Source organism: Mytilus galloprovincialis, chromosome 9 (assembly GCF_965363235.1).
Source record: "Mytilus galloprovincialis chromosome 9, xbMytGall1.hap1.1, whole genome shotgun sequence".
NCBI classification, from domain to species: Eukaryota; Metazoa; Mollusca; class Bivalvia; order Mytilida; family Mytilidae; genus Mytilus; species Mytilus galloprovincialis.
Window position 1 is genome coordinate 8644734 of NC_134846.1, and position 24371 is coordinate 8669104.

The window sequence follows — 24371 nt, forward strand, 5'->3', positions numbered from 1 at the left end:
TCAAAAGTCCTATGTCAGGGTTTTTTGCCCTGCATGAAACAGTTCAAATTATTCAACAACAATCTCCAATTAAGAACATACTAAAACCCTCTAGTACTTATCAAGGATACCAGCAACAGGCTTATGTGTCGTGCACACTTACCATCTACTATGAGTCAATAATATTTGGTTCAGAGCAGCACACCATTACAGAAACAATTGACTGCAAGAGGATTCTATCAAGTTTCTCCAATGCTGAATGCAGTTCCTACTTACGGTATCATCCCCGTCGAGTCAATGGCAAATCCCACATTTATCACTCCAATTATGACAACCTCGTCAGCTCCTGGAACTCTAACAGGCTTCCCATAACAGCAAGCTGACTCCACTGGCCGGTCCAGGAAAGGGCAGAGGAAACCAAAAGAGTGTGGCAACACCTCTTCTTCAGACTCCTCATTGGAGAGAGAATATACCCGATGGCAAGAAAATCTTGGTGCAAGGGACCGGAGACGAAGCCCACAGCTCCCAAAAATTAAAAAAACTCAATTGGAGAGGATCCATGACTTGGGAGGCGTTCATTTGCCAATTTGAACGATTTGCCGGTAGATGACAATGGGGAAACAGAAAAATGTGTGTAGGACCCATATTGCAGGCCGATGTTGGCTTTGAGTACGCTCGCACAGATGATGATTCCAAGGCCTTAAAAAAGCATTCATTTGGAGCAGCGCTTCAGCAAGAAAGACGACCAAACCTGATTGGAATCGAAGCGTTCCATCGAGAATGTAAAGACAAAGATTCTTCAAGGCATGTAATAAAGAGGAACCCAGAAAATTTCAACGACGCGTTGAATCAACTAAAAACCTCAATAGCAAACCAGATGGCGATATATGAATCAAAAAGTGCCAATTATAACCATCGACAAATCTACTTTGCTGATGGCGCAGTATCACCGACCGATAAAGGAAATATGAGTAGACCTTTGGATAATGAGGGGCATAACCTCGCACAAATTGTCACAAAACTAGCTGATATTATGCTTTCAACTAATCAGCATAGCCGTGGATTGACCGATCAGTATAACCTCGGATCTTCTGATCAAATAATCATGGAAGATCACCTGATCAATATACACATGGAGGATCTCCTGAGCAATACATTCGCGGTAGATCGCCTGATAGATTACACCCAAGCTTAATGCCTATCGATGAGCAACACACCCACTAAGGTAGAGATCATATAGTCCCCAAAGACAACGGTTAGCATCTCCACGGGCAAACTCCAGAAATCCCGGTTATTTCAGACAACGATCACCTTCACAAGGATACGGAATAAATCAAAGTGCTGCTCCAACAATGGAGTCTTTAAACAGCAAAGGGTCGGGACAGTAGGCCAACGCACGATTCCAAAGTCCATTGGCCATGAAACATCACCTCATCACAAAATCGAACAGAGGCCCAAGGCCTCGTCCGATATTGTCATCAGACGAACCATTTGAAAGAGCTTAGCAGAACGAGGTACTATACATGACCAGAATGTGAGCATGATTGTGGACACTGCTGCAATGATAACATTAGTAAATGAGAAATTAATTACGGCAGAAAATGGAGATTTTGAGAACGTAACGCTACGTGGTTTGTGTTAACAGCTTGTTATTGGGAACACTATAAAGAACGACTCTCGACATTAATAGAGTAAACAGACGATGTTATACTTAGGCTAGATGTTTTGGACATACTGAGCGTAGTGATAAACCTGAGTACTCCCATAATTACCATCAACAATAAAGTGATAAATGCGGCATTTGTTAACGGTGGAAACGAGATTTCAACTCAGCAAGTTTGCATAAAACGAACCATCACAGTTCCACCAAACTCAGAAATGACTGTTACCATTAAAACTAATAAAAGTGCTGATCAGGAGTGCATTTTAGGACCATGCTCGCTGAATAGTTGCGAATTGGTTTCGCACGTCGTTGGAAAAGGAAATAGTAGCCCCTTAACCATTTTAAATGATGGGAATCGCCTATTCCGCCTGAAGAAAGGTACACCTATTGATTACATAGAACAATTTAGTGCGTACGGCAGATGAAAACGCGATAAGTGACGTAAGACGTTACATTGAAGAGACACGAGACAGGGTGCCCTCGGCACTGCCTCAAAGTTCAGATGAGTTATCTACTATTCCACCACATTTAACCGACCTATATTAACGTTCAATCGACTCGTTTCAACCTATTTCATACCAACCATTAAAACTGAAAGCGTTTAAAGAATAACATGTAACATATTGATTAACATTTTGAATTTCACTATTTTTGTATGTGCAGCCATATTTGCAAATGTATGTGTAATAGAAATAACCAAATTATTTTTTTTTATATTTTAAAATTAATTGATAACAAATTCAAGAACATGGAGTCCATTTTTGAAGAATCATAACTTTAATTTCCGAAATTATATAGAATACCTTTAGGACAATCTTGATTTTTATACCGTTTTTCCGCCATCTTGAAAATGGCAGCCATATTGGATTTTTCAGAGTGGGTCCATAGCTGAAATCAAAGGGTATATAACCAAGAACTACTATGCAAAGTTTCGTGCTTTCCTCATCAAGTGAACAATTCTGCTCTATATCTGCACCAATCGGCCGGACTCCATCTTCTTTTTTATATAAAAATGGTAGATCAAACCTTGGTCAGCTTCCTTATACATGTTATAATTGTTCTAGTTGATTTCATTTGTTAAATTATTTTTTGTGCAAATATTCCCGAGGACTATATGCACTTGTTTTGAATTCAGATAAAACTGAACTTAATAAAATAGAGAAAAGAGATGGGTAATGCATCAAAGACACAATAAACCGACCAAGAGTAAAAAAAAATAGCGGAAGGCAACCAATGGGTCTTCAACACAGCGAGAAAATACTGCACCCGATTGGCGAAAGCGGACTTTTTAAAATAAGTTTACCCCGCCGCATTTATGCGTCTGTCCCAAGTCAGGAGCCTCTAACCTTTGTTAGTCTTGTTTGGTTTTTAATTTTAGTTTTTTGTGTATAATTTGGAGTTTAGTATGACGTCCATTATCACTGAACGAGTATATATATATATATATGTTTAGGGGCCAGCTGAAGGACGCCTCCAGGTGTAGAAGTTTCTCGTTGCATTGAAGACATATTGGTGACCTTCTGCTGTTGTCTGTTCTACGGTCGGGTTGTCTCTTTGACACATTCCCCATTTCCATTTTCAATTTTATTGTTACCTCATATGTCGAAATGATATACCTCTTAATTTTGTTTTATACATGTTATATGCTTTGGGCGAAAGTGGTCGAACCAAACAAATCAAATCAAATCAAATATATTTTATTGCTAAGGCAGCAGCCATTTGATTTTCTGGGGGGGGGGGGGGCTATGTTTTTTTTTTCTACGCAAACTTTTTTTTTCGCCGAACGCCTTCGGCGAAAAACAATCTATTTTTTTGGCGACAAGATGAAAACAATTTTTTTCTTTCAATTTTAGCATTACATATAGTGGCAGCTAAGGGTGAAACAAACAATTTTTTTTTCTCAGGGTCAAAAACAAATTATTTTTTTCTCCAAAAACTGGAAACAAACTTTTTTTTCCAAAAAAAACCATAGCCCCCCAGAAAATCAAATGGTTGCTGCCTAATCAAAGCGCCCACACGGATCAAAACAATCAACGTTAATTACATACAAATGATTACAAGTGATTCGATATGATTAATTATGAAACCAATCGGAACTACTCGGCTTTTCTGGTCGCACGAAGAAATAACGGAAATAACGGTTATTGTATTTCATAGCGAGAATGGCCGAGTAGTTACGATTGTTATGAAACATGCTTAAATGTCAAAGGGTGTACTCGACTTTCTTATTCATATGATATATTTTGTCCAAACATATTATTGAATCGAGTGGTCCTTGACTACAGCAAACACCACGTTCATCGTTCATGCATGTAATCATTGACTCTCGCGAACAGATCAGGAGATAATAATATGCAGTTTAAATGTAAGTTCTTATCATATGTTCACAATAAAATATAATAATAATGTTTAAGCTTTTGCCTATAACTTAATATATTCTTTGAGGATTTTGTACCCTTTTGTTTTTTCATGGAAATTCGACCAAAAAAATCCACAGCCTATCCATGTATACACTACTTATATGTCAAAATTCTGCACCTAATAGATAGGGCTAACTACATGACAGTGCTTGTAATGAATTGTTTTCCGTAATCCAGATTTTAAATGAAGATAATACTTATACAAGTACATATTTGAAACAATTCAAGTACACCTTCTAGGGTGCGCTCGACTTATATTTTGTAAATTCTAAGTGTCTCATCACGAGTTTTTCCTTTATTGTAGAGGTTGTATAGAACTTTTTGTAGACAATTATTGTTAACATGACACGGAAAAACAAAAAAAGGTAATCTGTCATGGTTCAAATTTTATACCAAAAGTCTATGTAATAAAGTGTGTGGACTGTCTAAAATATTTGGCTTGAGCATTCAGTTTAGCTAATAAAAATGATAAATCCATATAGAAAATCTATAGAATTTGTGTGAAGTACTTTTCACTTTGGTATATGTATATACACAGTGTAGATACTATTCTGTACGCTATCTGGAAGTTGCGATTTTCGAAGCGATGATTTCCAAATGGCTAACAGGACGGTTTTGCCTCAATGACTTTTCTCATCATTTGTTTACCCCTATATCTATAAAGTGCTTTGAACATCTTCAAGGTATGTATAGCATATACATTTGAGTAACTGTAACAAAAACATGCATTAGAATATAAGATATACGTGTGCATCACTCCAACTTGTAATTAAAAAGTGAAATCGATGGACAAGTTTGCTCTCGTAGTACAAAACAAATAATCTTTTATTGCAAATATTTGCATCAGTTTACAGTTAAATATATACTGTTTCAATAATCTTTTCGTATTTAAGTAGAATATTCGTATTTCCCATAAAAAATATACTGTACAATTAGTCTAGAACTGACTGTATTATAGAAGCGATTTCAGATTTTTTGACTGTATGACCAGTCGTGATTTTTATTTCTTATTTAAGATTCAAAGGAAACAGCAGTTATTAATGGAGGAGGCTGTATAAAAAATTATCACCTTTGTAATCATTGCAAAGTAAAATGCTTGAATAATTAGATCATATCATGGACTAATAATGAGCAGAATAAAATAAGAAGGTGTGGTATGAGTGCCAATAAGAAAACACTCCATCTAAGTCACTATTCGTAAAAGTAAAATACTTGGGGGTGGGGGAGATCTGGATTGAAATAATAAATAAAGCAGTCCAATCAAATTTGATTCCCATTTTCAGCATACATTTTGTACTTTGTTTCGTTTATTTTTTTATATTTATCATGTTTATATATACAAGTCACTATTAAGCTTGTAGGTTGAAGTTGAAATATATTAAATAAAGTGCTTTTTAAACTGTTGTGGAAGATATAAAGTGTCTTGGTTTTTTTTTAATATGTTCAGATTTCAGCATATTTATCCTTTCTTATTAGTTGATTAGTCAATAAAAATGTTTTATACGTTTACTTTTCTACATTGGTTAGAGGTATAGGGGGAGGGTTGAGATCTCACAAACATGTTTAACCCCGCCGCAATTTTGCGCCTGTCCCAAGTCAGGAGCCTCTGGCCTTTGTTAGTCTTGTATGATTTTAATTTTTAGTTTCTTGTGTATAATTCGGAGTTTAGTATGACGTCCATTATCACTGTACTATTATGCATATTTTAGGGGCCAGCTGAAGGACACCTACGGGTGCGGGAATTCTCGCTACATTGAAGACCCATTGGTTGCCTTCGGCTGTTGTTTGCTCTATGGTCGGGTGGTTGTCGCTTTGACATATTCACCATTTCCTTTCTCAATTTCATCATAGGCCAAAATACGGTCTTCAACACGGAACATTGGCTCTCACTGAACAGCAAAATATAAAGACCCCCAAGACGATATCAATGTTATTACTAGTTTATATATTACAAAGAAAATTGAGTAAATTGAGGTTATACCGCAGAAAAAAATCAACCCTAATTTACCCTGCTAATAAATATAGCTATAACCGAATATAAATATACTTTCAAAGTAAGCTCTCGTTTGAGAATTGTGTAAAGTTGGTTCGAATCAAACAAGCTACCCTTTGGCAATAAATGTATAGTATGAAGATGTTCTCTCCATTCAAATTCCTACCCAAGCATCTTAAAAATACTTCACTATATTGAAATAGAAATTCAATGACTTTCTATCAAAGAATCCTTATCATTTTTTGTTAAATTATATATTACTTTTCTGATGTACAAATCAGTCTAAATTTATGTATATGTGACAGTGCAAAAAGCAGCTTCGTTTATTATTTTGGACTTTAATATAAAATTCTCAATTTTGATATTTTAGACTTTAATTCTCTGTGTTTTTTAATTCATTTAATTTTATATTTTCGTTTCTATTTACATTTCGTATCCAGGACTTAAAATCAACATTCTTTAATATGCATTTAATTCTCAGTTTGGACATTGAGTGACATGTTTAAATCGGTTAGCTAATTAGTGACATTTTACCTTATTCATAATGTATGTTCTTAATTGTCATAATCAGATTATCATTTAATATCTATTCTTCAAGTTCTAAAAATAGTTTAATCTTTGTCAGTGAACAATATCACTCAAATTAATTGTTATTTGTTATGTCTATACTTGTTAATTCAATTGTGTATAAATACTTGTTTATAATTTCTATAAGCAAGATTTGGACTCAGGACTTTACACTGAACACAGTCCATCTGTAATAAAAGTATTAGTATTCCATGCTGAATTATTGGTTTATTCATCGCTAGTTCCAGAGTCTCCGTAGTTAGTTTTCACCAGAGTTTCAGTGTCAGAGTTCTCATTGCTATTCAAAGCAATCGTTCATTGTGTGATCAGGTGCATCACACAGTTCCAGTAACAAGAGGCCATTCAATCAGGCTCTTGTTACACATCCTAACAAGTCACCAAGTTTCCCCGGTGACAGATAATTGCACTTCAGGTATTCCATTATTCTTGTGCATAGTTATTATAATGATTTGGCCTTGTATGGATGTTTCTCTTTTATCTACTAGTAAATCACAACTGAAATGAATGACAGACGGACATATATAAAAAATTTAATGAATAATTGAAATCAAGATGTTTGCGTTATTTCGCAAAGGTTTGCGTTATTTCACAAGGGTTTGCGTTATCACGCTAAAGGTTTGCGTTATAACGCTAAAGGTTTGCGTTATAACGCTAAAGGTTTGCGTTATAACACAAAATGTTTACGTTGTAACGCAAAAGTTTGCGTTATTTCGCAAAGGTTTGCGTTATGTCGCAAATGTTTGCATTATAACGCAAAGTTTTGCGTTGTAACGCAAAGATAGGAAGAAAAATTAAAAAAAATGTGTGGCGCTAAGGGGACGACCATTTGATATTCTGGGGGGGGGGGGGGGGGGGGGGGGCAGGAGCATTTTGAAAATAGATAACTCAGCCTTGATAATCACAAAAATAAATGGTTTGTTCTGTGGTAATTTGAAAATAAATTACCTGACTTGCAATGTATAGAAAATAAATAACTCAGCAGGTCTAATCGAAAGTATATGAGTTGGCACCAGATTCTTCATAAATTCATCTTTTTTCCCCCAAAAAAAAAATCGGGAAACACTTCCCAAATTTTTTAATAACAAAAGTATAAATATTATTTAAATATACTTGAAATGTCTGAAAATTGGTTTCATCTAACTTGAAGTATATTGTCTCAGGAAACCTTAGGCTCACCTTTATTTTAACAGGGCCGTAACTCCATGTAGGAAATTTCAAAACCAAACGCTTGTCTCCATATCAAATTGTGTTCACGGCCTTGCAAGAAGAAAGTTCTGTTTTCCCTCAGACTTATAGCCCTGATTTTTCGGGATCAATGTTTCTTATTTATTTGTCTTTTGTTCATTGATTGCCCTTCTGTATTCTGTTAGTGTTGCATTCCTTTTGTAATCTAGTAATTTTGTTATGAACTTGATCATGAGTTTAAAAAAAAAAAAACAGCAGCCTCAGGCTTAACTATGTGAATTTCATTTTTGCTTTATCATGCACATTGGTCTTTTGATGTTTTCCCTAGAAACTTCAGTCTTACACTGAATTTATACATTTTGCTTTGAGACCAAAATATTGTCAAAAAATTATTAAAACAAAACTTCATTTTCAGATTATGAAAGGGTCTTCCGAACACCCAGAAAGCATGATTTTGCATCATTTGTTCTATAGCTTCTTGGGCCTTCAGTGGCTCCAAAACCCTTCAAAAAATTTTTGCCTCGTTCCGCTCGGCATAGTAGGTTTGCCAAAACATTTAAAAGTGCCTAGTTATAACTAAACTTAATACTATGTGTATATGCAGTTGGGAATTTAAAAGATTCATTTCTGTAGAGGGGGATGGTTAATCTAATTAAATGTTACATAATGACTTGACTATACTATATGTATTATTTATAAACAAAACATTTAAAAAATTGTATGTTTTTTCGAAAATCAAAAATATAGTTGTGAAAATAAATAATCAGTCCCTTGCTTTAATGAAAAGGAAAAATCTTGCTTCAATGGTGCAGAAAATGAATAATCTGTCCTCTTAGTTTGCAAAAATAAATAACCGATCAAAAACAAATCCTCCTGGCCGCCGCCGCCCCCCCCCCCCCCCCCCCCAGAATATCAAATGGTCGTCCCCTAATGCTCCTCCGCAATAACGCGTAATTTCTTTCATCAGACATTCATCTGAGATGCGCTTACAAAAACAACGAAACATACTGTACCGGTCCAACGGACGAACGAAAAGACGGACTTCATTATCACTATAACCCCCGCTTTACAAAGTGGTGTACAATAGAGTGTCAAAGAGACAGCTCTATATCCAAAACAAAGTGAGGGAACTGTGGGCTATTATAATTTTAGGCTACAGTACGGCCTCGAATGTGTGTAAATGCATGCATTTTTATATAACAATTAAATCTGTGTGTTTGTACAATTTTAAGTATAACGGAGGACATTTCTGAAACTTATATATACAACAAAACTTCCTCTTAATTTATTTTAGCAATATTTCAACATGTTATACTTAATGTAGTAAGTCGAGTACACCCTATCAAGCTAAAACATGTTTCATATATTTTCAGGGTGTGAATTTATTGAAATATATTTGTGTTATTTAGAAAAATTCCACCTTCTAATATATCGTAAATAACTTTGAAATCACCACTAGAATGCAGTGAAATAAACACTGATCATACAGTGAGAAATTCAAACAAGTGTAATTTTCTTATTTCTGGCTTCAAAGATCTGGTTGAAACTTTTACCACCACTTAAAATATACTTTATTTTAAATTAGTTAATTAAGTCTGTTTTAATGTTAATTTGTACACTAAGAGGGTAAAAAGATTGTTTTCAAGTTCACCGACTGATTTTCCTTAGTGATGCACTTGAAAATCTCTTGATTCAGGCAAAAATACAAATAATGAATGTGCCGAATTTAATTCTTAACCATTTGAGAATATCGATTTCAGCTGAATTAGTTATTAAGCAAAGTACAGATGATTAACTTACCGCAAAACTCGCGACTTCCGGATAGCGTACAGAATAGTATCTACACAGTGCACGGCCGACACTCGGCTAACCGAGAGATTGGTCGGTTAATCTATATTGAGTATGCGGCTATATCGGCGGTTGGTCTGTTAATTGGGTTGGCTAAAGTTTGTTAATCAGGTGTTATCGAGAAAATCAAAAAGTTCAGCCTGTTTCATTGTATAACTTTTTAAATATATGTTTATCATAAAAATTAGTCATGTCTAACAATACAATTCAATGTACTGAATCCAGTGGTGTAATTAATTTTTTTCTAGCTTCGATGTACGATCTATAAAATGAAAAGGCGGGTAACTCATCAATAGATTTATACACATTTTACACACTCAAAATGTACACAAATGACACGTTGGTTGAATTTACTTGCATACATTATTTTGAATATCGAAAAAAGACGGGTATTATGTTTGCCAACCATATTGATATCACTGTGTGAAAAATCTACAGGAAAATCTGTATTTTGGTGACATTAATCAATCTTTATTTAAAACCTGATCTGTTAATGGGTCGGATATATAAAACCCGGTCTGTTAATAGGTCTGTTAAGAGTTATGAATGGCAACACAAGAATAATTTTATTGCTATATGGGGTGACTGTTATCGGATCAAATGGGTAGGCTCAAGGCGAGCAACTAAAATATACGATTAACGAAACATAAACTATACGGAATTCTAATATGACGTGTTTCTTTCGCTTTGTGAACAAACCTATGCACTAAATCCAATAAAATTTGTTTGCACATGCGTATATTGACTTCTTCAGAATAATGATTTTTTTCAAATTATCATGCACTTAATATATTTCCTTAACTTTAAAACACTTTAAACTCTTAAATGGTGCACATGATGGTACCAATTTATTTATGATGACTGTAATGTGTTGCATTCCGAAATTAACATATTTGACCTAGATACGACAACCGTTCATGCTGGCTGTTCAAACTCCTCCCTCTGAAAAATCACAGTGCCAGCCGTTAGCTTCTTTACAAACAAAAAAGTTAGGTTCTTGGAAGAGCCTACACAAACGCTTTTACACTTAATACTTATCGGACATAGAAATTACATAAGTTGTCCTATTCAGAATCGAAATAATTGATGCAAGCTATACTTTATTGTAGTTTTAACATGGGTAGGCATTATATTCGTGTTATTTTAGGCCTCACTATCGATCGGGCAAAAATAATCACGAATATAATGCCTACCAATGTTAAAACTACAATAAAGTGTTATAGCTTGCATCAATTATTTCTTAAACAACACGTGAACAATGACCAATTTAGACAATGGAAATTGAAAATTGATAAAAATGGTTTCAAAAAGTGTAATAAAAGTAATATTAATTTCATCCAAGAATGGTCGCATACTAGTATATCATGTGGATTTTGTTTACTGTTTAATTGTCATGAATGACGCCAATTTGTCATCTACATTGGTAACCAGTATATAAATCAGAGATAAACATCGTAATGCAAATAAACATCAGTAAGTAAAATATATTGGGATGCTTAAGTATAAAGAATAGAGAAAGAATCATGAGTAAGATAAATGAAATGTAGAGAAAAGTGACATAACAATTTAAAGAATACAGAAATAAACAACAACTCTAATCTGGACCCTACACGAGAATCTGGATGGAGACGCAGAATATAGAATAATAGATAAGGACAGTAGAGAGAGATGCATTGTCCAGAGAGAGAAATAATAATTGTTTAAGAATACAGACATAAAACGGCCCTGTGTGTTAAAACAGTAACGGATTGCGATGTACTCATATTGGTGACAAATGCTAGAAGTTTACATACGGACAACTGCAGTTCTCCTCTGCACTAATGTAGAAAGGAACTAAACGGAACAAAATGAATGAAAACTCAAGATAACCAAATGTAGCTGCATTCGCCCCTTTCCATTTCCTTCTTTAGAATGATTTGTAAACAACATATGATTAAGTAATAGAAGAAAAGAACCAGTTGGATAATGCTGACGAATAAGGGTTTAACGTCCAGTGACAAATATCATGTGCATATGAGAACGACAACAGGTTATATGTATCCTGTGTTGTATTAGAGGGACACTTTCAGTCGGATTTGAGAACAAGCTACTTTGAACAGACACAAAAATTAAGGCTGATTGAAAACGTTAATAATAAATTTATGCATATTTAAGCGGCCAATCCATATCACGCTATATTGAAGTGACACACCCTTCAATTAAATGAAAAGAAAGTCAAAATAAAACTACTGTTACTAGAAGGATACTGTATTGTCATTTTTTTCTTTTCCAAGAACATCTCATTCTTAACTTTTTCAATGGGAAAATATAAAGGTAGCAAAACTATATATTGTCGTGGCTAAATAACTCTTAACTGACACAATTTCAATTGTCCAACCCATTAACAGACTTTATTCCCATAATTTTCCCTAAAACGTGGTATTATTCACGTTATTTTACAATTATGAAACATTTAATAATTTCAATTTGTTTTATAGAACCAAAGTACTATTTTGTGTACTTTAAATGATATCTAAAATTGTTTGTTTCGCCTTTTATTAAAACAAATTGCTATGCGTATAACGTTAATACTACACACTTGCGCGACGCCTTTTAGTTTTACTAAAAACTGCGCAGACTATGAAATGATTTACAGGTTGAACATGTTCTATGATAGATATCATTTTGTCAGACACTTTTCTTTTTTTGATTTGGTTCTTATAATATGCCAAAAAATCTGTATATTTAATAGTGTTTAACATTAAATTGTGCGTTTTACTCTTAACAGACGTATAACCAACCCGATTAACAGACCAATCGCCCATATAGCCGCATACTCAATATAGATTAACCGACCAATCTCTCGGTTAGTGTCGGCCGTGCAGTGATATATATGTATATGGAACGTTTATAGAAAATCAGAAGCATTTTCCCTCCTACTATTGAATATGATTATTCGGTACCTAATCGATAGAGAAATACGGCATGATTTTTTTTTTAAATATTCAGGCATACAAAACTACATTTTTCACTCAAGTGTCAATTCATGATATAAAATACTGCAGATTAATACTGGAGGAAAAACATTATTATTACAGTAAGTATACAATAAAATCCATACTTAAGTCGAGCACGCCGTACTAAAATCTGTCCCTTGTTTTAAAATCTAAAATTGAACTTATTTTAGAAGAATCCAAACAGTAAGGACGACAAAAATTAGACAGCAAACAAAGACAACCAGTAAATTACAGACTCAACACTCATAACACGCACATATAGCATATGGTATGATTGACCCTTTTTTTTTGTATTTTGGTGTACGCTCTAGAAAATATTACCAATCATGCATTTCGTTAGATTTTACGCCGATTTACAAAAAAAAAAAAAAAAAAAAACTTACTAAATTAAATGCATTTTTTTTTTATGTTTTATGTTTTTCTTTCTTTTTACAGTTATATTACATCAATGATATACTGATGAAGACGTTTTCCGACAGAGTAGACACTTTATTTGAAAGGTATTCTTCAATCAATTGAAAGTGTGTAAAACGAGTTTACGGTGTATGAACAATAGGGAAAAAAAATATAAGCCCAAAAAAAAAAACAAATCAAAATAAAAAATAAAATATATACAAACAACAAATTGGTCATATGTGCAAATATATAGAGAAGAAAAAAAGTAACAGGTCTACTTTCTTTGCCAATCATCGGTTTTAACATAAAATCATTAACGTATTAATATATGTGGTATGGGTTTGTCTTTATTGTTGAAAGTCGTACATTGACATAAAATGCTAACATATACATCAGCTGCATGGTCTCTGTTGAATCATTACTTTATTCGCCTTTTGAGAATATAAAGGACTATGTGTAATCATTGGTCGTACATCAAAATGATTCGTACATCAAAATGATTTGAATGGATTTTATTTTTGGTGTTTAACGCCACTTTTAAGTCCTGCATTTAGGCTATATCGTGGCGGCCAGTTTGTTTTGGTGAAAGCAGCCGGAGTGCCCGGAGAAAACCACCTACCTTCGTGAGGAAAACTGACAATTCTAGTCAATTAAGATTGGAGTCGAGTGCATCCGCATGAGCGTGGTTTGAACTCGCAACAAAATGAAAATAACGTTATGACATGTTTAACCAATCACAGCATTTTAAGATAAACAAAATCTTGTAGGATCTGTTTTATTAGTTGTTTTCGGCTTTGATTTAATAGCTGTCAGTAACAGCGAGTACTCCAAGATCTGTACTTTGTGTCTTTTTTTTGTGGGGGATGTATACGAACACCGAACCACGCCTAATTTCTGTTTTTGTTAAAAGTGTTTATTCTTTGTATCAATCTAATGACTTAAGCACTTCTAAACTGTATAATTTGTAGTTTGTTCTTATGTTTCACAGTAACTTTTACACCATTGTTTAAGGTTAGGGAGAGGGTTGGCGCCAACAAATTAGTTTAACCCTGCAACATTATGTATGTGTCTGAGTCAAGTCAGAGCCTGTAATTCAGTGGTTGTCGTTTGTTTCTGTATATCATATTTGTTTCTCGTATGTGTCTGAGTCAAGTCAGAGCCTGTAATTCAGTGGTTGTCGTTTGTTGCTGTATATCATATTTGTTTCTCGTATGTGTCTGAGTCAAGTCAGAGCCTGTAATTCAGTGGTTGTCGTTTGTTTCTGTATATCATATTTGTTTCTCGTTCATTATTTCATACATCATTTCTCGTTTAATTTGTTTTGAATTAGCAGTTTTAGGGCCTTTATGGTCGACTGTGCGTAATGGTATTTAATCCTTTTTTTTTTATCTAAAGTTGTTACAGTGGGGATCACTTCTAACCTCTCATTAGAACTGTCAGAATAATCTGTCACAGAACTGTTCTAACCTGTCCTAGAACAGTTCTACCTAGAACAGTTCTACCCTTAGAACTGTTCTAAGTAGAACTGTCAGAATCAGTTCTAGGTAGACATGGTAGAACTGACTAAATCAGTTCTAGCTAGGTAGAACTGTCAATATCAGTTCTAGGTAGAACTGACTAAATCAGTTCTAGGTAGAACTGTCAGGATCAGTTCTAGGGTAGAACTGTCTAAAACTGTTCTAGGTAAAACTTTCCAAATCAGTTCTAACCGTAGAACTGTCAGCAGAACTGACTAGATCAGTCAGGACTGTAGAACAGTTCTAAATGACTTCACTGCAGTAAGGGCACTTTAGAATTAAGAAGAAAAAAATCAGTTCCACTTACTTTACTATATAATAGCAGATTTTCTATATTGTTTACTGATCAAACGTTGATATATACATGTACAAATATCGAAGTGGATAGAAGGTTATCCAACTCATCGGAGAAATATTTTTATAAGATTGCAAATGAAACATCATTGTTTACGTTTCTTCGTTCCTTCCTAAATATAACTCTGCATTAATTCATGGAATTTTAATCGTAATTTACATTCTTTGCCTTGGATTTACGTTCATGATTTAAGATTCTGTTTTGACAAATGTTCCAACGAAAATTGTACAGTGGATGAATTATTGGATATTAATGAAAAAAGTGTTGTATAGCGTAAAAACCTATGTACACTGCATTTGCACCATCTCGTCAATTAACCAGATTTAGTATCCATAACGACTATAAATGATATCTGTGAGTCTGGAACGTCAGAAAAAAATATACTCGATCTGAACATGGATGAAACATTTGCTCCTGGACGTTAGGCTACAAACAAAATGCTTTGCCTTCTTGAAATTATATTTACATGATTAACAGTATACTATTCAAGAACATGAAGAAGAGAGCTTCTCATGCATGTACTTTTCATTTTAAAATAAAGTATAAGAATCAGTCATGTGAGTGTTGGATGATGCCGTTAAATAGTTTTGTTTAAAAAAAAACCATCACTAACTACTGACTTAAAAAGTCACTTTAGTGACGGTTCATTATTATGGATACAGAGAGGAAATATTGGTGCGCTAAATTGATGTGGTATAACATTGTGTTCCAATGTTCAGGTGTCATCTTTATCATACGATCCATCCTGACATAAATATTATTAGTTTAAAATGAAGCCATATATATTTACAAGATAATAAAAGTGTAATTATGTTCAGGTTTTGGTTGATGCTGTCACATACATGTATGGTCAGTTTTGGTTGATGCAGACAAATAAGTTTGTTATATGAGTCAGTCTGAGATATCAAAACTACTGAAATTAGTTCACGATTCAAAATTTTGAATGAAAAGAGGACATGCTGGCACTATAAACTGATGCGAGCATAATTTCGTAGTCATTGTTTTCCAATATTGCTTTAATTTATTTTAAACAATCCATCCTGATATAAAAATATAAGTGATTTACTTTGCGGCTGTTCAGATTTACATAAGGTACATATAAATAAAGTGCAAATACGGTCAGTTTATATTACAGATTTACTATGCGACTATAAGAGTTACATAAAAAAGAGTAAATATGGTCAGTTTTGGTTGATGCGCTCAAATATGGTCAGTTTTGGTTGATGCTGTCAAATATGGTCAGTTTTGATTGATGCAGACAAATAATTTTATCATATGAGTCATTGATTTCCAATATTGCAGCTATCTATTTACTACAGTCCCTCTTGACCTAACATTATAACTGAATTACTGTGCAGCTATATAGGTTTACATAAAAAAAAAGCAAATTTGGTCAGTTTTGGTTGATGAGGTCAAAAGATTTTATTACACGACTCAGTCTGAAGTATGAAAACTACTAATATTTGTTTACGATTCAATATTTTGAATAAAAAGAGTACATGCTGGCACTATAAATTGATGCGAACAAAGTTTTGTGTCATTGTTTTCCAATATTGCTGTAACTTTAAAAAAGAAAATGTGGTATGATTGCCAATGAGACAACTGTGAACAAGAGACCAACATGATACAGTGAGACATTAACAGCTATAGGTCACCGTACGTCCTTCAACACTGAGCAAAGCCCATACCGCAGTCCCTCTTGACCTTAAATTATAACTAAATTACTGTGCAGCTATATAGATTTGCAGAAAGAAAGAGCAAATAATGTCAGTTTATATTGATGCGGTCAAAAGATTTTCGTTAAACCATGTAAACAGGTCCGTTCGAGGTATGAAAACTACTTGTAAACAAATATCCAATTTGTATACGATTCACTATTTTGAATAAAAAGAGAACATGTTAGTTCTATAAATTGAGTGCAAACAAAATTTTGAAGTCATTGTTTTCCAATATAACTGCTGTCATTTTTACAATACATCCTTGCCTAAAAATATAAAAGGATTACTGCAGTGTGCGGCTAAATGTATATAGATTTAGATTTACATGACGAAGAGCAAATATGGTCAGTTTATTAAGTTTAATTCAAAAACATATTTATTTATAATAGTGGATTGGGAAACAAGTTATTACATTTGGTTAATGAGGTCAGATAATTTTGTTATGTGAAACGAGCCATCATGACTCCCGAATGACACAAGTAAAACAATTCAATTCAAATAATAATGCCCCCCCCCCCCCCCCCCCCGATAATATTTACGTCCTACATTGTAATTTATGAACAAAAAATAAAAGAAAAACAAATAATTTATGTAGCACATCATCAACAAAAGAAAATCACTGAATTACAGGCTCCTGACTAGGAACAGGCACATACATGCAGAATATGACGGGGTTAAACATGTTCTCTTGCCGGTTAATAATCTGAAAAAAAACGGCAAAATAGCAAAATTCTATATAATATTAATCGCCATTTTGCCGAAGCCTTACAAAGAGTTCTTAAAACTTATAAATCAATTCTAGCCGTAGAATTTATAAATCAATTTTAGCCGTAGAATTTGTAATCAATTCTAATCGTAGAACTGTTCTAGAAGTAGAACTGACCAAAGACTTGGTCAGTTCTAGGTAGAACTGTCTAAAACTGTTCTAGGGTAGAACTGTCAGGATCAGTTCTAGGTAGAACTGTCCAAAACATAACTGACCAAATCAGTTCTACGTACTGTCCTAGAACAGTTCTCCTGACAGATTCTGACAGATTTAATGAGAGGTTAGAAGTGATCTCCACTGTAATTTTGGTGTAAGTCGATCTTTAGTTTAACTTGTCACATTGACAATCATTATACATCTTTTTCTTTTTACATTAATTTTATTATTTTTAGCATAATTGCTCAACAGACATGAATATTTCATCACCGATCAAAAGTCAGAAATTGAGATTATGGTTGTCGTTTGTTGCTGGTGTTCTTGCAAATATGCTGTTGGGACCATCGGATATATTCTATGTATATGCAAATGAGGTTCAAGTCATATTTAACATCAATAAGAAACAAGGTAAGGATGATTTATGTTTAAACAAAAACCATAGCTATTACGAAAACAACGTGTCTGTCCTTGTTTAGCTTATAGTTGTCCACGTTTTAAAAAGACTGATTTACTTTGTGATTTCAAAATGGTCATTTGCACATACAGGTATATCCGTCAAGTTCAGAAAGTAACTCGATACTGTTAAAACACAGAAAAACAACTTGATACCGTAAAACAGAATGAAATTTGGCATTATAGCACAAAAAAAAATACTGGCCACTGTATCAAAGAAAGAAACTGAACACTCTAAACACAAAAAGAACTTCATTTCGGCGGGGCTATTATAGCTGACTATGCGGTATGGGCTTAACTCATTGTGGAAGGCCGTACGGTGACATATAGTTGTTAATTTCTGTGTCATTTGATTTCTTGTGGAGAGTTGTCTTATTGGCAATTGAACCAAATCTTCTATTTTTATATTAACACTGAACAACAAAAAGAAACTTAACACTGTTACAAAGAAAGAAATTTAACACGGAAACACAGTAAAAACTTGACAGTGTAACAAAAAAAAAAAAGAAACTTAACACTGTAACAAAGAAAGAAATTTAACACTGAAACACAGTAAAAACTTGACAGTGTAACAAAAAAAAAGAAACTTAACACTGTAACAAAGAAAAAAACTTAGCACTGTAACAAAGAAAGAAAATTTAACACTGAAACACAGTAAAAACTTGACAGTGTAACAAAAAAAAAGAAACTTAACACTGTAACAAAGAAAAAAACTTAGCACTGTAACAAAGAAAGAAAATTAACACTGTAACAAAGAAAGAAACTTAACTCTAAAACAAAGAAGGAAATTTGACACTGCAACACAGAAAAAACCCTGACACTATAACACAGAAAAAAACTTTACACTGTAACACAGAAAAAAACTTAACACTTTAACACAGAAAGAAACTAAACACTGTAACAAAGACACAAACTTCACACAGTCACGGTAACACACTTGCAACTGTATCACACACAAATCAAATCCCCTAACACAGAAGAAGAAAAACTTGATACTATAACACAAACTAACTTCACGCTGTTGTTTGGAAAGAAACATTTAATACAAAGAACCTTTACACTGTAACACATTAAGAAATTAATACTGTAACATAGAAACTTGAAACCATAACACTATTTCATAGAAACATGACACAATAACACAGAATGTCAGAAAAAAGCTTAAAACTACAACACAGAAAGAAACTTACAATTTTCAGAATTTTGACACTGTAATATTGACAGAAACATGATTCTGTAACATTTGTATTTTATGAGTCTCATAGATTTGTACATTCTGGTATTTTTATGAAATGTAATGTATTTTAACACAATAAACAAATTTTTGGATGATCAATCATTATCATTTTATATATGGCTTCATATATATTTAGTTTTGTTTATATTGTATAACTACTATTTTGTCTTATATTCTTGTTTTATTAGTTGAAATGTTTGCGTCCATCCAGACTGTAGGAAATGGAATTGGATTCGTGTTATGCACGTTTACAGATTCATTAAATCCCATGTGTTTCCTGGTGGTGGGTTTCGTATTCACTCTGATTGGACCGACTGTATTATGGGTGGCGACATTGGATCAGCATATGCAAAATAGTTACTTCATTATGTTCGGATTTCTATGTAATGGTGAGTGTAGGACGATATTGGTTTTCGACATTGGTTTTCAAAAATACTACATTGTATAATGACTTATTGAGTGAATATCATTTTGGAATCATTTTAAAACACGGAAGAATAGAAATCAAATAAATAGAACTCGATCAAACAAAGGTTTAAGATTGGTTTGGTAGAGATAGATTTCAGTATATTATAAACCGGTTCGGCCTCTTATATTGTGTTACCAATACCAAAACAAAAACATGCTTCATTTTTTTGTTGGAATTTTGCTTGGAAACTAAGATGTGAAATTTACGGTTTTAATAATAACTTGTGATCTTTTAAATTTGCAATATAAAAATAATTGTGTATGAATTTGCTATAATCATTCGTAAACAGTTATAGATTCAATTGGTTCACATGGCTTATCAACACTAACTTTATTTTTTTGGATGAGCGTTTCGTATGAAGGTAAATTCTGGACTGGTGTTCATCTAAAAACCGAAAGCTTCTTTTGTAAATTTATTTGGGTGGTATGGCGTTGACTGAAGTACAGTACATTTTGTATGAAACAGTGGCGGATCCAGAATTTTTCATAAGTGGGGGCCCACTGACTGACCTAAGAGGGGGCCCGCTCCAGTCACGCTTCAATGATTCCCTATATAAGCAACCAAATTTTTCCCCAAAAAGGGGGGGCCCGGGCCCCCTGGGCCCCCCCTCTAAATCCGCCTCTGTGAAGCGCAGAATTGCTTCATTCATTTTATGTGCGCACTGTCAACGCTTTTAGTTTGTTTTAGATTTATGAGTTTGACTGTCCCTTTTGGTATCTTTCGTCCCTCTTTTACAATCCTATAAAATTACCAAAAAGAAGCATTTAATACTGTAGTGTTATGAACTGGCTGTTTCTTTATTTGCCCTGTTGTAGTTTTGAAGTTAGCAGTATTAGCCCGAAGACTTGTCGAGTCGAGGGCCAATACAGCTGATCGAAAATACAGAAACAACCAGTTCGTAATTCTTCAATAAATGTTCTCAATTCTTCGATTGAACCAACAATCAATCAATTTACATTGTGTCATAGATTATATGTATTCGTTCAGTGTATGTTCACTTGTATGTGTAAATATGTCTTTTGATTGAGTAAACCCTTTTAAACTATAATTTTATAGTGTGTTGTGATGTTACACTATTGTTTCATGTACAAGTGAAGGAAAACGTTTAATCCGCTGTATATTTTGGCACCTGTCCTAAGTCAGAAACATGATGTTTAGTGGTTGTCGTTTGTTGATGTGCTGTATAAGTGTTTCTCGTTTCTGTTTTTTTTTTTTTTATATATCGATTAGACCGTTGGTTTTCCTGTTTTAATTGTTTTGCACTATTCATTTTGGGCCCCGTAATGCTTGTTGTTCGGTGTGAGCCAAGGCTCCGTGTTGAAGACCAAATTTTGACCTATTATGGTTTACTTTTACAAACTTGACTTTGATGGAGAGTAGTCTCATTGGCACATCTTTTTATATCTATTTAAATCTAAGTATAAAGTCGCTTTGAATAATTATACTTCAGACAGTTTGCCCATTATCATTCTTGAATCATTTGCAAACGTAGAGATCTACTTGTAAAAATGATTGGAAGTTTTTTCTCGTAAAGGCCATTACAAACTATTACAAGAAACGGAATATAATGATTATTCACCTTTTTAAATGTTATTTAAGATAACTTAGTCAGTTTTTGTTATATCTTTTTGCGTGACTGTATTTATGCATCCCGTTATACTTTGAACGACAAAATTATTTCATGTCTACCTGTGCGAATTTCAAACGCGCAATTTTACACTAGTACTCAAAACCCTCCTTCCTTGATGGGTGCATTTTACATAGACAAATAAAATCGTATAATATAATCAAAATGAGGATGTTAATTTGATGTGTGCTTCTTCGTTACATTTGTTGTTTTTTATAGTGATTAATATGATAACACAATGTTGACTGCTGTACCCCTATTTTTGACATTTTTGACTATTGTGTCTGTTTGTTTTGTTCAAGCATCGGTGACAATATAATGGAATATGATACGACTGTCATACAAGTGAGAGTTTTAGCTAGCTATAAAACCAGGTTCAATCCACCATTTTCTACATTTGAAAATGCCTGTACCAAGTCAGGAATATGACAGCTCTTGTCCATTCGTTTTTGATGCGTTTTGTTATTTGATTTTGCCATGTGAATATGGACTTTCCGAATTGATTTTCCTCTGAGTTCAGTATTTTTGTGATTTTATTTTTTGTATCTTATGAATTACGATACGCCAAAAATTTAGTAAGGCGTAAAAAAATGAAACCGGAAGTGAACATGTGCCAATACGGCTTTTCCTGTGCTGGATCTGTATTGGCGCGGTCGGTAAAGAATATGATTCATATTAACAGGGAATGCACACGTTAATTCTGTATTAAGGCTGTTTTACTCATATTATTTAATCATACATTATTACATTATTTTGCAAGGATCACGACCAAAAGATTTCTATCAAGTTTTTCTTTTATTTACCTGACTGTGCACTTTATTGTTGAAGGTCGTGTCATCATGAATGTACCATTTTATTTTGAAATGAATGTTAATTTCATAATGACGCGATATTTTTAACCAATCAAAATAACGTATTATAGTGAAATATACACGTAATGTAATTATTATAGAATAAGGAAGTTGTGGTACATGTATGCTTGCCAATGAGACAACTAATATAAAAAACAAGATTTGGTATGATTGCAAATGAGACAATTCGTCACAAGAGACCAAATGACACACACGTTAACAACTATAGGTCACCGTACAATGAGTAAAGCTCATACCACATAGTGAGCGATAAAAGTCTCGAAATGACAATGTAAAACTATTCAAACGAGAAAACTAACGGCTTATTTATGAACAAAAAAAGAACGAAAAACAAAAAGGAAACACATAAACATACGACAACCACTGAATAACAGGCTTCTGACTTGGGACAGACACATACATACATAATGTGGCGGGGTTAAACATGTGAGCGGGATCCTAACCCTCCCCAAAACAGTACAAAATAAAAACTAATAGAATCAGTTGAAAAATGTTTAACTCATCAGATGGATAAAATACAAGTGGAGTCTTCACCAGAGACAAAATGACGTACATATTATCAAGTATAAGTTGCCCAATGACCTTCTGTAATAACCAAAATGCATCCCGCATTTCAAGCTATTAAATACTCTTCCGTAACAAAATGCACTTTAACCGACGACCTGATTAATTTTCAAAACATGAGACGAAAGGCAAATATAATATACAGAAAGGAACGACGACAACGTCATTACAGGCTTGTTTGCGACAGACACACTCATGATATGGCAGGATTAATATGTTATCAAATTCCTAACCCTTTTCACACCTTGGACAGAAGGATAACCTCAAAACAAAACAAAAGAAAACATTGTAAAAAACTCAATAAAATGAAATAACAAAAACTCTTCAAACCTGGCACAACAGCGTAACAACAAGCTTAAGACACCCAAAAATAATGAGTTGTAAAAAAACAAAAAATAAATACACGACAACACACGACAATCAGTCATGTACATAGTCCTAAATTGGACAGGCACTTATTTAATATGGCGGAGATAACCATGTTTTCAGTCGCCATGAATGATGTTGATTTTTTAAAAACCAGATGTGTATTTAATTTTCATTTTTTTTTTAGGATTAAGTGATTCTATTCAGATTATTATATCACAGAAGATAGTTGCGAAGAATTTTTCTTCATCATACAGAGGAATAATCATGGCAATAATGGGAGAAAGTATCAGTATTGGAATGCTGCTGTTTTCTGTTGTTTATTACATCATTCCGTTAAAGAATCACAGATTTCAACAACTCATGATATTTCTATTTTTCTTTAGTGTATTTGTGTACATATTCTGTTTTTTGTTTCTTCGTGAAGTACATTTAGAAACAGATTATACGAATATATTACCCGATGATACTCACGATCCAATTTTAATGAGTGAAGAAGTGCATCCCACAGACGTTATACTTAAAAAGACATTTCTGCAAATTATCAAAGACCCAAACTACCAGTTGTTAGCCTGGTTGTCAACGCTAGCATTTGCAACGGGTTCGGTTTTAAAAAACAACTTAACGGTGTTAAGTCAAGTTTCGGGGTTGAGTAGTTTTGATTCTAAGATGGTAATTTATGGTCCCGTATTTTCGTCAATTGGTGGTATTGTAATTGGATTGCTATCTGATAAACTGCGACATCATTTAACAAGACTCCCCTTTCTTTTATTGTCATGTGTGCTACAAACAATATGTTCTTTAAGTAATATGTTTTTTGTTCAAAACATGGCGTTTATTGTTTTATCTGTAGTTTTAACGGGAGTGTCATTAGGTTCATTGTATGTGTTAGTAAGCTCTATCGTTAGTGAAATGTTCCACATTGACAACTATAACAGAAATTACGGTATAATTAAAGGAGGTCATGCCGTTGCCACCCTCCTCTTACAATATATATTCGGAGCATTTTATGATGACAATGTCAGTGATTCGAAATTGTTTTGCAGAGGTTTGCATTGTACTGAAACGGGATACACGATGAATACTATTATAAGTTTAATACCTGTTTTACTCTGTGTAATTTTATTAAAACGGAATGCATTAAAAATTACTAATTAGATGTTGTGATTTTTCTTATACAAACTAGAACAGACCCGCGACATC

The 24371-nt window shown here is 33.6% G+C and overlaps 1 long non-coding RNA gene across 2 annotated transcripts; it reads left to right on the plus strand.

The window, feature by feature from the left end:
• Nucleotides 1-3894: 3894 nt before the first annotated feature.
• LOC143044360 (uncharacterized) lies at nt 3895-24145 on the plus strand. Of its 2 annotated transcripts, none has more exons than XR_012968661.1 (5): nt 3895-4007; nt 13108-13172; nt 17817-17988; nt 19459-19659; nt 23356-24145. It is a non-coding gene; the product is annotated as an uncharacterized LOC143044360 (long non-coding RNA). The 2 variants fall into 2 exon arrangements; XR_012968662.1 differs by lacking the exon at nt 3895-4007 and adding an exon at nt 12665-12752.
• Nucleotides 24146-24371: the final 226 nt, after the last annotated feature.